Genomic DNA, 12,486 nt, shown 5'->3' on the forward strand with positions numbered 1-12,486 from the left:
AAGATGATCTTGGCCTAGCCCTAGGAGCCCCTGAAGACCCATCCCCCCACTTTGCCCTCCACAAAAACATTCCTGGTCCTTGCTGAAACCAGGGGAAGGCTCACCAGGATGCACTGTTGTCTGGCATCCCATTCAGCAGAAGAGATTGTTAGCAAAGGATTGGAACCTCTGGGCCCAGGACAAGGCAAAAAGGGGAAAGAAGAGAGAGGAAGGTGGCATTCTGGGGAGGAATCTTCCCAGTCCAACCCAACCTCCAGTTGGTTTATATCTGTGTGTAGGTATACACGATCACGTATATCTATATGTATATGTAGTTAACATTCCTGCCAATTTGTGGAACATTCATTTTACAAAGCACCGAGCACTCCAGGAAGTGCTCACAATCTCCCCTAACACCCTTCAGCCAGCTGAGGTGATGCCTTTGAAGTCCCCGATCCTCCCTCCAGGTTGGAGCTGCACAGAAGGCTAGAAGACAGGCAGGCAGCTAGCTCTTAGCTTTTCTTCTCAAGCTCTCCTTCTCAGAGTTGTAAAGTCATCCGAGTTTGAACGTGGCCCGAAAGCTTGGCAATCCAGAAATCCCTGGGATGCGTTTGTATAATAAACACATATGTAATGTGTTTCTCGAGGTGGGGAGTTAGGGCGAAAGGCTGGGGACTGGCGCATTCGGAGGCTGGGTGGAGGGGACCGAGGGCTCTGAGAGCCGGGGCTTTCTTGCCCACAGATGCGGGCAAGCTCTTTCTATACCAACCTTTCATCCCTCTCCTCCTCCCTCTTCCCCCCTCCTCCCCCAAGACTCAACCCTGACTTGGAGGGCCGGCCAGGGGCTTTGCAGCGGGCCAGCCTTCCACGAGGGGTGGGCCGGGCCGAAGCGAGGCGAGGAGAGGCTAGGCGAGGCGAGCCCCGGCATTTTCCCTTCCCCAGCACCTGTCCCACTTCAGCGCAGGGGCTAGGGCTGCGCCCGCGGGCGTCCTCAGTGCCCAACGCCGGAGCCACGCACAGAGGCCGTCTCGGGTGGGTGTGCGGGGAGCCCGGAGGGGGGCGGCGCGGGGCGGGGCGTTCGGCGGGGGCTTCCTCCCCCCTCCTGAATACAAGGCCGAATTACCACCCTCTAAGCGTCCCTCTCCCCCCACCCCCGGTTCCCGTAGAAAACGGGGGAGAGGCGCACGTAAAGCTCTCGGGCCGCCAGCGGCGTTGCTCGCGGTCCCCCCACCCCCTCGGATCCCCGGACTGGCCCCCGAGGTGGCCCGTGCGGGGTCTGCGGTGACCCAGAGAGGTTCCGACTTCTCTAGAGCCGGCTGGGGGGGCCCCGAGAACAGCAGGCCCGTCCCCCCTTCTTCCCCCTCCTCCCCCACGTGTCCTCCCCGAGCTCAGCGGCCTGATCCCAGCCCCCCCCTCCCTCCGCCGCCGCCGCCGCCACCGCCGCTGCCTCCCTTCCCCGCTTCCCCGGCGTGAGGAGGAAAGTTGCGCCAGCGACTGGGGGCGCTGCCCAGGTGAGGGGGCGCCGCGGGGTTGAGTCCCCGGGGAGCGGCCCGGCGGAGGCGGGGGTGGGGGGAAAGAAAGAAACTTGCAAGCCGAGACACCCTCCGCCCTGCTCGGGAGCCTGCGTGGACCGAGCCCTCGTGCAGGGAGGGAGGCAGCGGGCAGGGCCAGACCGGACCTGGACCTGGACCGCGCGGGGGAGGGGGAGGTTGGGCAACAGGCCAGGCCTGGGGTCGTCTAGACAGTCGGACACCGACCCGAACCCAGGCTAGGGGGCCGAACCGAACCCCCAAGGGAGCTGGGGCGCCAAGTGGCCAAGGCTTTCTTTTTCTGTCTGTGGGGGGTGGGGATAGATGAGGCGGGGCTGGACCAGCCCCGGGGGGGGGGGGGGGGGAGTGAGCCCGAGCCCGGGGCACTTGCTGGGATCCGGACCGGGGACTAGGGCGGGGCGGTGCGAGGGGCAGGGCCGGGCGCGAGGGGAGGGGGAGCAGGGGGTGGGGTAGGCTAGGGGCGTGTAGTTAGGCTCAGGGTCCGGACCCGGCCAGAGCGAAGGTAGCTAGCTGCCTGCTTGCCTGCCTGCCTCCTCCTCCTCCTTCTTCTCCTCGGGGCCCGGAGCGGAGGGAGGGAGGGACGGAGTGAGAGAGCGAGGCCAGCGGCGGCGGCTGCGGCGGGCGGCCGGCCCGGCGGAGAAGGCCAGCTTCCGCGGAGTTTGTGCCCTGGGCTTCCCGGCCCCGACCGCCCGCCTCTCGCTCGCTAAGACGGACAGGGGATTGACTGGTAAGCAACTACGAGTGTTAGACGGTGTTCGGGGAGGTGATTCCGGGAAGAGTCCAGACGCCGCCTCGGATTGTGCTGGCCCCCCGTGGCCCCCCACCCTCGGCATTTGGAGTCTCCTCTTGAAGCAAGAGGCGCCCACCCGCCCCGAGGCAGCCCTGGGGCTTGCTGGCCCTCTCTCTCACCCCTTGGCCCAGCTGATTCTCCCCGAGGAGCGAGGCTTGGGGAAGTGGGGGGCAGGTGGGGCAGATTTCCCCTCCTGCGGGCGACAGCTTTATTCAGATCGTCTACGCCTCCTTCTCCTTGGATCCAGTATCGGATCAAGTCTCCCAAACGCTGGGGTCTGTATCATCTCTCCTGATCCAATGTTTCCCCCCCATTCCTACAACAGGGATTTGATGGATTTCAAGGATAGGGACGAATCCCCGTATATCTGCGCCTGGGATGGGTGATTAGGGATTAGGATTCCCCCTCCCACCGCCCCCCTTTCCTCGCAGCTATTTCCACTGGAATCGGAAGAAAAGAAGAGGGGTATTTATGCGTCTCCCTGTTTCTTCAAAGGTTCTGCGTGCCTGAGGACGGTCAGTCTCGTAAGAGGAAAGTGGTCACCACTGAAACTCGAGTCGCCCCCAGAATTACTTAGGTAAGGCCGTGGCGGGGGGTGCAAGAATAAGGGGGGATGGGGAAGCCCCTCCGGAGTGACTCCAGTTTCCCGAGGGGTGGGGAGAAAAGAGGAGCTCCGCCCAGAGCAAGAAGGTTTTTGGGGGGGGAGATAGTGCTGGGGGGTGGTGACTACGGGGGGAGGGTGTCAGAGGAAGGGGGGAGTCACGCCCAGCCAGCTAGGGGAGCCTCCCTCAGGCCCCAGGGAGGAGGGGACTGAGTGCGACTGCTCAGTGCTGCCCGGCGGGGGAGGTCTCGGGTCTCGGGATCTGCACACTGGATTGGGCACCAAGGGGCCCAGCAAAGTGCGGGCGCTGGGAGCGGAGGGGGACAGCGGGCTTGGAAGAAAACATTGAAAGAGACCCCCTAGCTCTGGGGCAATGACCTCCCACCTTTCTTCCTCTGCCCTCTTCCCTTCTTAATTCTCTCCCTTTCTGGGGTGTCTGGAAGGAAGGGGGGGCGTGCGTCTCTTCCACCCGTTTGGATCGAGAGCAACCCTCTGTCTCTCTCGGGAGTCTAGCTCCTTGCCCGGCTTGCTGCAGCCACCGCTGCCTCCCTTTCCCTCTCCGGAATCCGCTCCGTCCGCACAGCGATCAACTCTCCCCCCCCCCCCCCCATTCTCCCCCCGTTCTCCTCCCCTCCCAGTGTCACTGGGGCTGCTTTGGCTCTGCCCCCTTCGCCGCCGCTTGCTCCCTGCTCTTGTCCCTCCCTCTCTCCTCCCCCCTACTCCTCTTCTCCCCCCACCTCAAACCTGGGGCATTCTGGGAGCTGTAGTCTCCCAGAGTGGGGCACAGCGGGGCTCGTGGCGCCGGCCGGACTGCACTTCCCGTCGCGCTCCGCGCCCGGCACCCACTCCGAAGGCTGTGCTCGCACACACATACACACACACATACACACACGCATACACACATACATACGCGCACGCACAGAGATACAGCGCTCCGCTCCTCTCTCCCCCTCACTCTTTCGCTCGCTGGCTCGCTGGCTGCCGCGGCTGCCAGTGTGTGTCTCTGCCTCCCCTCAGCTTTGCTGAGCCCTCCCTTCTTCCCCTGGCAGTTCCTAGAGTCCGACCCGCCGCCAGCCAGCCTCGAGAGGAAGGAGGAGGAAGAGGAGGAAGAAGAGGAGGACGGCGAGGAGGAGAAGGAGCACCAGGAGAAGAGGACGAGCCGGAGCCCGAGCTGGAGGTTGGTGGTTGGTTGGTGGTCGGTGGTGCTGAGCAGGGGGGCTTAGGGCGGTACGCGCGCCGAGCGGGCAGTGAGCTGCGGCGTCGCCGGGGCTGGGGCCAGCAGCCAAAGGGAGCCGGGGTGGCGGCCTGAGCTGAGCTCCCCAGCCCAGCCCAACCGAGCCCAGCCAAGCCCAGGCGACCCGAGAACAGGTGCGTCTTTTTTTTTTTTCCCGAAATTTCTTCCACCTTTGGAGCACGTTCCTTGGGCTCCCGGGCTTTTCGCCTCGCCTCACTCCGCTCACTCGCATCCGAGCGAGCCCCTGCCCCACCGCCGCTCTTCCTAGCCCAGGGACCGGTGGGCGGGCGGGCAGCCGGGCGGCGTCCTTCTCTTTTCTGTGTCCCCGGACATTGCGCTCTCCTGGGGCTGGGGCTGTGCCCGCGCCCCGCCCCTCCTCTCCCCCGGGACACCCCACTCCAGGGTACTCCACTCCATTTCCCAGCCTTGCTCTTACCCCAGTCCTCCCCACCCCAGGCCAGGTGAGACTTGTTCCCCTGCGGGAGAGGAGCCGAGCCGCGGATCAGAGCCTCCTCTCCGGCCGGGCGGGGGTCTCCATGGAAACGGGCAGGGGGTGATGTGGTGGCCCCGCTACCTGGAAGACGAGGTGTTGGGTGCAAGGCGGAGGGGGAGAGAGGGCTGCATCCCGCAACTTGCCCGGTGCTCCGGGCCCTAGATGGGCTGGGCAGCAGGGCAAGAGGGAGAAGGAAGGCGTCGGCCTGGGGAGTGGGTGGGGGGAGTGGTCGGTGGTCTGACAGGGTTTCGTTGAAGGTGACAGAGAAAATAGCCCCTACCCTTTAACGAAGGGTGTACCCTGCTAGTGTGCTTGCGGCCCCTCCTTCCGGGGGTGCAGAGCCAGCAAGGAAGGAGGGGCGCTTGTTTGGGGAGGGGGTGGATCGGGAGTAATCTTCTGGGGTCAGGGACAATTACCTGAGCCCCTTGGAAAGAAAGCAAGGGTGGCTAGGAACCACCTGGGCTCCCTTCCCCTGTACAGCCCTGGAGACCCTCTTAGAAGCAGGGCTGTATTTGAGAGAGGTTGGACCCTACGGAAATCGAGGTAGTTGCCCTCAGCCCTGGCCATAAGAAGGTACCACTTGGCAGCGCCCCTCCCACCTCCTAAGCGGAGGAATGGAGGAGGAGGACTGGACACCGGAGCCCCAGGCCGGGCTGGTGTGTGTTGGGGTGGGGGGGAGCAGGGGCAAATTACTGCCGCCCTTGGGGAGGGGAGGGGAAGAGAGGAAAGGAAGGGATAGATAGCTCGGTATGGCCCCGGTCGGCTTCGCTTCGGAAGGGCGGGCAGGCGGCACCGGCTTTGGAGGGGCTGGGGGAGGGGGATCCCCGAGCCAGGTTTGGGGGGCGAAATCGGGCGGCGGGGCCGGGCGGGGCGTGGGGCGGCGGGGCGGGGCCGGGCCGGCCGGGGCGGGGCCGCGCCGCCGCCGCTGCCGCCGCTGTTACCGCCGCCGCCTTTGCCGCCGCCGCCGCCGCTGCTTCGGCTGCTGCTGCTCTTCCTGCTGCTGCTGCCGCTGCTCGCCCGCGCGGCCGCTGCCGCTGCCGCCGCCGCCGCGGGGCGCTGGGCGGGGAAGGGGAGGCCCGGAGGAGTCCCGTGCCGGGCCAGAGGGCGCCGGCAACGGCCGGGCCGTGGGGAGTGGGCTGTCCCGGGGGCGGGGGCTAGCGGGGGGTGGAGTCCCCGACGGGGGGCGGTACGAGCGAGCGGGGACGAAGAAGACAAGGAGCCCCGGGGGCCGAGTGCATGGAGGACGGACGAGGTGCTGGGAGAGAGAGAGGAAGGGGGGAAGGGACGAAGGGACAGGACGGAACAGAGCCGAGCGGACGGAGGGGTGGGTGGGGTCCCGAGACGGGGCTGGGGGGTGGGGGGAAGGTGGTGCAGAGTCTTCGCCCAGGGCTCCTAAATGGGACTGAGCCGACTGCGAGGAGGGCACCGGGGCCCAGAGAGGGATCTGGAATCGTGGATGGAAGCAAGGGGAGGGGAGGGGGAGGGGGAGGAGGCCTGGAGTGCTGGGGTCTCAGAGCGAGGAAGACCGACAGGAGGGGCGTCCGGGCCAAAGCTGGGAGGGGCCCTCAGAACAACAGCAGACTATTGGAGGGGAGGGGGATTTATACAAAGATTTGATCCATTTTAAGGAGAAGGAGCTGCAAAACCTGGTGTTATGTGTAAGGATGTGATCAATTTGGGGGGGCAGCAACCTGGGCCTGCCACCAGTGACCCAGTTCAGTCACGGCTGCCTGCCCAGCCCTACTCAGAAACAGGCGATAATTTGTTTAGAGGTGCAGCAGTTTGGGGGGAGTCACAGATAGTTCCCGCACAGGCCCCCAGAGGAAAAGGGGATAAGAAGTTAGAGGGTCCCCATACACAGGTAGGCCACCAGGTCCTGTAGTCTGTGGCCTCTGGATGGAAGAAAGGCATGTGTGGCATGGTCTTAGGGCACTTTGATTTGGGGTTTATCCCTGAAAGGACACTTCCAGGACTGTCAGAGAAATTCCGAGCTGGAGCTGTGGTAAAGAAATGGCACTCCAGATTCATTCAGCTTCCGAGTCTGTCTTTGACCATCAGTCTAGAAGGAGAGGGAGAGGGAGAGAGAGAGAGAGAGAAAACGAACTGAGGTGGTGGGGGTAGGGAGAGGGTGGAGTGGACTGGATAGAGTCTTAGACTAAAGGGGGGGGGGCAAGGTGGCAGCACACACACAACTTGTACAGACAGACTCACACAAAAAGACCTGGCCAGCCAAGCTTCTCTGGTGTTGAGAAGACAGGGCTGAGGTCTGGGGAAAAGAAGCTAGGTAGGCTCAGATCAATGATGTTTGGAGAAAAGTAAACAGAATGTCGGTCACAAGAGCTAGTGGACTATGGAGATAGAATATGGGGAGGAGTGGGAAAGGTGTGGGGGTGGGAGGGTGTTGACCTGCATAGCATCCCTGGGGGTGAGCAGAAAGAGAAGGACAGTATGAGAAAGGGTAGTTGAGAAGAATGAATTACCAAGGGGGGATCAGGAAAGCCCTAAAGACTTCTTACTCAGGCTGCTGCCTGGTGCATATAGTTTGAGAGGCACGTGGTGAGCTTTGGGACTGGGCAGAACATGAGTTTCTGGGCCTGGCCACACAGGGCTAGGTGGAGTGGGCAGTAATGATTTTTGCCAAGGGGGGGGGGTGGCGAATTTCCATTCTAGAACTTAGAAGAATGGGATTCAGGAAGTGATTGATGGGGGAGGGGGAGAGGAGGACCTGAGAGCTGGTGACAGGGATGTCTGAATTAGGGCCTAGGGAAAAACAGCTCTTTCTGAGAGGCCAATGAGAAAGGAGAGAGCACAGCCATGGAATGGGGGGGTGGGGGTGGGGGGTGGAGGTGTGCAACATGGAGGGAGTGAAGCTAACCAGAGCTTGGCTTCCTGCCTTGGGCCCAGGAAGCCACTCTGCTGGGGTCCTGGTTGGGGCAGATGAGAGGAGGGTGATCCTGGGGAAAAGGCATCCAACAGGAACTCACAGAGGGGAATGAAGAGACAAGATGCCTTTTTTCCACCTAGAGGAGCCAAATTGTCACAGGAAAGCCTGGGGGACAGGAAGGGAAGGTTCTGGAGAATCATGATCACAATTTGGGGTTCTTATCACTGAATGTCAGAGCTGGCAGGAATAATCTCAGAGGTAACCTCTTCCCATGCACTCATCTACAGAATCAAACTGAGACCCAGAGAGAGGAAGAGACTGACCCAAGGTCACACAGTGAATCAGGTCCAAAACTCGGTTCTCCTGACTTGGAAGCCAGTTCTCCGCACTATTTTTTGTTACTTATTGTTTCTCTTAGATTGTCTCTGCTTCTATTAGTGTAGGATTTCTGAAGCAAGGGGGATGGGGGGGCAGAATATTCAGACCATTCCAAATGACATAAACTCTTACAGCCTCATTGGTCTGGTGGTAGTTGGTGGGGGAAGGTGAAGAGGAGGGTAAATTCCTTCAAGGGGACAGGATGAGAGGGGAGAAAATGACTTGACTATGTGATAGGGCAAAGGGAGAAGGCAGGAAAAGGAGGCCTTCTTGCATTGGCTGGACAGTGAGGGAGGAAGGAAGTGGTAATTGATAGTGGCAGGTGGGGGGTTGTATGGCAGGTCCTAGTAAGAACTAAGGGGAGGTCCTGAACTTCCCAGGAGAGAGTTTCCCAAAGTGGAGTCGGGAAATCGAGGAGATCCTTTAACCTCCATAACAAAAGCTGGGAGGCAGATTAGAACCCAGTTTAACGAAGAACTTTCTAACAGAACTGTCTTGCTTCATTTTCTCCTTTGGAGGCTGAGCTATCGCCTTTTCCAGGATCTCTGAGGTCCTTCTGAACTCTAACGTCTGTGAACTGAGTTGACTCCAAGAGTAGTGAGTTCCCCTTCACTGTGGTCATGGTGGTTGGTCTGGGGAATGGCTGAGATTGAGCTGGTAAGGAGTAAGTATCCAAGAAGCAAGGGACATCATCGGTGGAGATCTACTCATGAGAGAATAGGGAGGATTTGGAGAAGTTACAAGGGGCTTTAACAAGTGAAAAATTAGAGTAAGCAATTGACTCATCTGACTCTCCTGGGTGGAGGTGAAAGTTTGCCTTTGGGAAAGGCAATCTACTGACTATTCCAGCATGCCTCAATTTCCTCAAGACACTGGGCATGGCCTGGAAAGGATAGTCGTGTGAGCGAGATGGAAAGATGTCAGTGCTGGGTAGATGGCAGAGGGTGCTAGGCTCAGAACTATTTGAATCAATTGGTCATAAACATTTATTGAGCATCTGCTAGGTGCCAGGCACTATATTAAGCAGTGAGGATTCAAAGAAAGGCAGAAGACAGTCCCTGCCCTCAAAGAGCTCCTAGTCTAACAGGAGAGACAATGTTCAAACAACTAGGTACAAATGAGAGAAATTGGAGATGACCTCAGTGGGAAGGCCTTAAGGTTAAGGAAGACTAGAGTAAAGCTTCCTGGAGGAGGTGAGATTTTAGAAGACTTAATGGAAAGCCAGAGAGTGGAAGATGAGAGAGAGCTTTCCAGGCATGAAGGGTCATCCAGGAAAATGCCTGGAGGTGGGAGATGTCTCCAGTGAGGAATATCTAGGAGTCCAATATCACTGGATCGAAGAGTATAAGTATAAGAAGACTAGAAAGGTGGTTTGAAGGGACTGTCTATGAAGGGCTTTGAACTCCAGATAGAGGATTTTATAGTTTGAGATCAATGGATCAGTGCTAATGAGGAGGAAGGTCTCTAGTGGAGTGCCACCTGGCTCTCTCTGCAACCTTGTGTAACTCAACGTTTTATTCAGTCACTTGGATAAAGGCCCAGATTCATGCTGATTAAAATTTCAAATGACACAAAACTAACACTTTAAATGACAGTCATGATCCAGAAAGATCCATTCTGAGAGCCATATTTTAGGATAGATGTTGTGGTGCTAATATGTAGCCAGCTTACTGACCTTTCACTCAGAGAATCTGGGTTTGAATTCTCGTTCCTTCACTTCCTACCTGTGTTAACTTGGACAGTTTTCTCTCTGGGCGTCACTTTTCCCTTCTTTAAAATGAAAGGGCTGGGTTAGATGATATCTCTGGTCCTTAAGCTAGAGTATATTCAAAAAGTGACCTTATATATAAGGATCATTGCAAGAAATCAGTATGTTAGCTTGGAAAAGATATAGAAGATACAAGATAGGTTTCCAGTGTTTGTGGGGCTGGCATGTAGACGTATTGGGTCACAGTTTGGCTTCTGGGAATTAGAAGAGGATTTAGGCACATGGAATATAATGAAAAGTTTTCTAAGGATTTCGTTGTTGTTCATTCGCTTCAGTCTTGTCTGACTCTCCGTGATCCCATTTGGGGTTTTCTTGGCAAAGGTACTAGAGAGTTTGTCATTTCCTTCTCCAGCTCATTTTATAGATGAGGAAACTGAGGCAGACAGGGAGAAGTGATTTGCCCAGAGTCACACAGCTAGTAAATGTCTGAGGCTAGATTTGAACTCATGAAGAGAAATCTTCCTCACTCTGGCTGGGCAGTTTGTCCAGCGCGACCTACCTGCCTTTCCTAAGAATTAGAGCTATGCAAATAGGCTGCCTCAGGTAATGAACTCTACCATTAGTAGAGGTCTTCAGGTGAAGGGATGACTATTTGTGAGAGGCCCTGCTTCATTATGACTGGTTTTAGCCTTTTCACTAAAGGGCTTTGCATAGATTATCTCATTTGAACTCCACCACAACTCTAGGAGGGTGGGTACTATTATCCCCTTTTTACAGATGGGGAAATCAAGGCAGACCACTTAGGCAGGGTCATATAGCTACTGAATATAGGAGGCAAGATCTGGCTTTCCTGACTCCAAGTCCAGCTCCATATGCACTGCACCACCCAGCTGGAGTTTGGCGACTTCTGAGGTCACTTCTAACTATGAGACTCCATGATCCTAGAAAGCATACTAGGTTTGGAGTCAGAGAACCTGAATTTGAATCTCCATTCTGCTCTTTATTCCCTATGCAATCCTGGGCGAGTTATTTAACCTCTCCAAACCTCAGTTTCCTCAGTTATAGAACATCCCTTGCCACCCGAAATCCATTAGACTATGACCTTAACAGAAAGTATGAGGCAGGGGAGGGATCCAGAGGCCCACAGGTCAAAACAAAATTTGGAAAACTTTGAGCTGAACAACTGTACAGCAAGGAAGAGCCTGGGCCTAGAATCTGGAAGACCTGAATTCAAATCTAGCCTCAAACTGCCTAGTGATATGACCCTGGGCAAGTCACTTAACCTGTGCTTCAGTTTCCTCATTTGTAAAGTGGGGATAATAACAGCACCCATCTCTCAGGATTTTTCTGAGGCTCAAATGAGGGAATCTTTGTAAAAGCCCTCAGTGCAGTTCGACACCTAGTAGGAGCACGCATTTACGGTTAGGGTTAGAGTTAGAGTCTGAGGCATTTAGTCATGTTCACTGCCTTCTCCTTCCCTTCCTCTGTGACCTGTGAGGACAGTGCTTCACACAATGGAGCCCAATTGAATGCTTGTTGGTTGAATTGACTGGGACTTACCATTCTCCAAATTTGCAAATAGGAGAGAAGTAATGTTAAGGTAAGGATTGGAGATTCTGAACTGTGAAGATACCCAGAGGGAGTTGAAATGCCCGGAGGGGAGGTATGGATCCATTCAGTTGGTGGAGCCTTGGGCTTAGCCATAGGTTTAGGAAGTTGCTGGAGCATCTTGGGGGTTAGCCATAGCTTGGGGTTAGCCATTGTGGACTTGGGCTTTGGGGTAAAGGAGCTAAGGCGGGGAAGGTCTAGAGGTAAGCTGATATAAAATAGAAGCCGGGGGAGGAGAGGAAGGTTCTCTGAGATCTTGAATAGAGGAAATAATTTCTTAACCTTGGCTTTGGGGTTAAATGTGATCATCTGATTGCTGGACTGTTTAGGAACAGAGTAGACCCGGAAGAAGTGGTCCAGAGGGCTGGATTTGGAGTCAGAAGGACTTGGGTTCAAATCCCACCTTAGCTCTTGTTTTCCTTCCTCAGATGCTCACTAGCTGTGTGACTCTGGACAAGTCACTCCCTCCTCATATGCCTCTGGACCCCTCCCCCCTTCTCCTCTCTAAAATGGGGGAAATTGGCATTAGGTTCTGTTATGTGATTGATGGACTGTTTCTGGACTGAGCAGGCCTTGGAAGGTGTTTAGAATAGGTCTAGAGCATTAGTGTCCAAAGACCTGGACTCTGCCCTGGCCTCAGCCTCTTAGCCTCTTCCTGGTCTTTCCTGCTTCTCCAGAGTACTTAAAGCACCTGGCTGGCCTGTTCAGATCCTTCCTAGCCGAGTGACCTGAGGCTAGTCTGTGAGCCTCAGTTTCCTTCTCCACAGCTCCGCTGGATAATAATAGCATCCTCCCCCTCCCCCTAGGGTTGTAGTGGGCCAAAGAGGAGACCATGTATAAAACTCCCCAGAACCGTCAGCTGGGTCCTGATAGTATTCTCCAGACTAAAAGCTCATACCTCATACATCGTTATTGCTTTGATTGAAAGGAATGCTAATTTAATGCTGAAACTCTACCTCTTCTGCATTGCATTCTTGGTAGTTTTTCTGAGCTGGCTGGGGGTGGGGGTGGGTAGGGAAGGGGAGCTGCTAATGGGCCAAAGTGGAATTGTAGCAATGGGGTTGGGGGGTTCCATGTTTCCTTTGCTAGAACTTGTATGTACACTCCCAGCGTTCTTCAATTTGCAACACAAGACCGGGCCAGCCGTGATCCATTGAAAACAATGGCATGACTTTGAAATGGCCGCTAGTCTGGGTCCTTCCCCCCCTTCCCCTGCCCCCCTTAATGACTTGTGGCAAATTGGAAGGGGTGGGGATTTGTA

General features: G+C 56.6%; 1 protein-coding gene across 5 annotated transcripts in view; it reads left to right on the top strand.

Annotated features, from left to right (window-relative positions):
- The first annotated feature begins 1,392 nt into the window (after window positions 1-1,392).
- BCORL1 (BCL6 corepressor like 1) overlaps window positions 1,393-12,486 on the top strand; it is a 71,193-nt gene continuing 60,099 nt past the window's right edge. For 2 of the 5 annotated variants that reach the window (XM_072626326.1, XM_072626323.1), the window contains exons 1-3: window positions 2,015-2,256; window positions 2,815-2,896; window positions 3,970-4,097. The gene's annotated coding sequence lies outside the window, so the exon portion shown is untranslated. Of the gene's footprint in view, window positions 1,491-2,014; window positions 2,257-2,814; window positions 2,897-3,969; window positions 4,098-12,486 lie in introns of those variants that run through there. The other 3 variants (XM_072626325.1, XM_072626327.1, XM_072626328.1) reach the window with 3 other exon arrangements.

Source organism: Notamacropus eugenii, chromosome X, assembly GCF_028372415.1.
Source record: "Notamacropus eugenii isolate mMacEug1 chromosome X, mMacEug1.pri_v2, whole genome shotgun sequence".
In the NCBI taxonomy this organism is placed as follows: Eukaryota; Metazoa; Chordata; class Mammalia; order Diprotodontia; family Macropodidae; genus Notamacropus; species Notamacropus eugenii.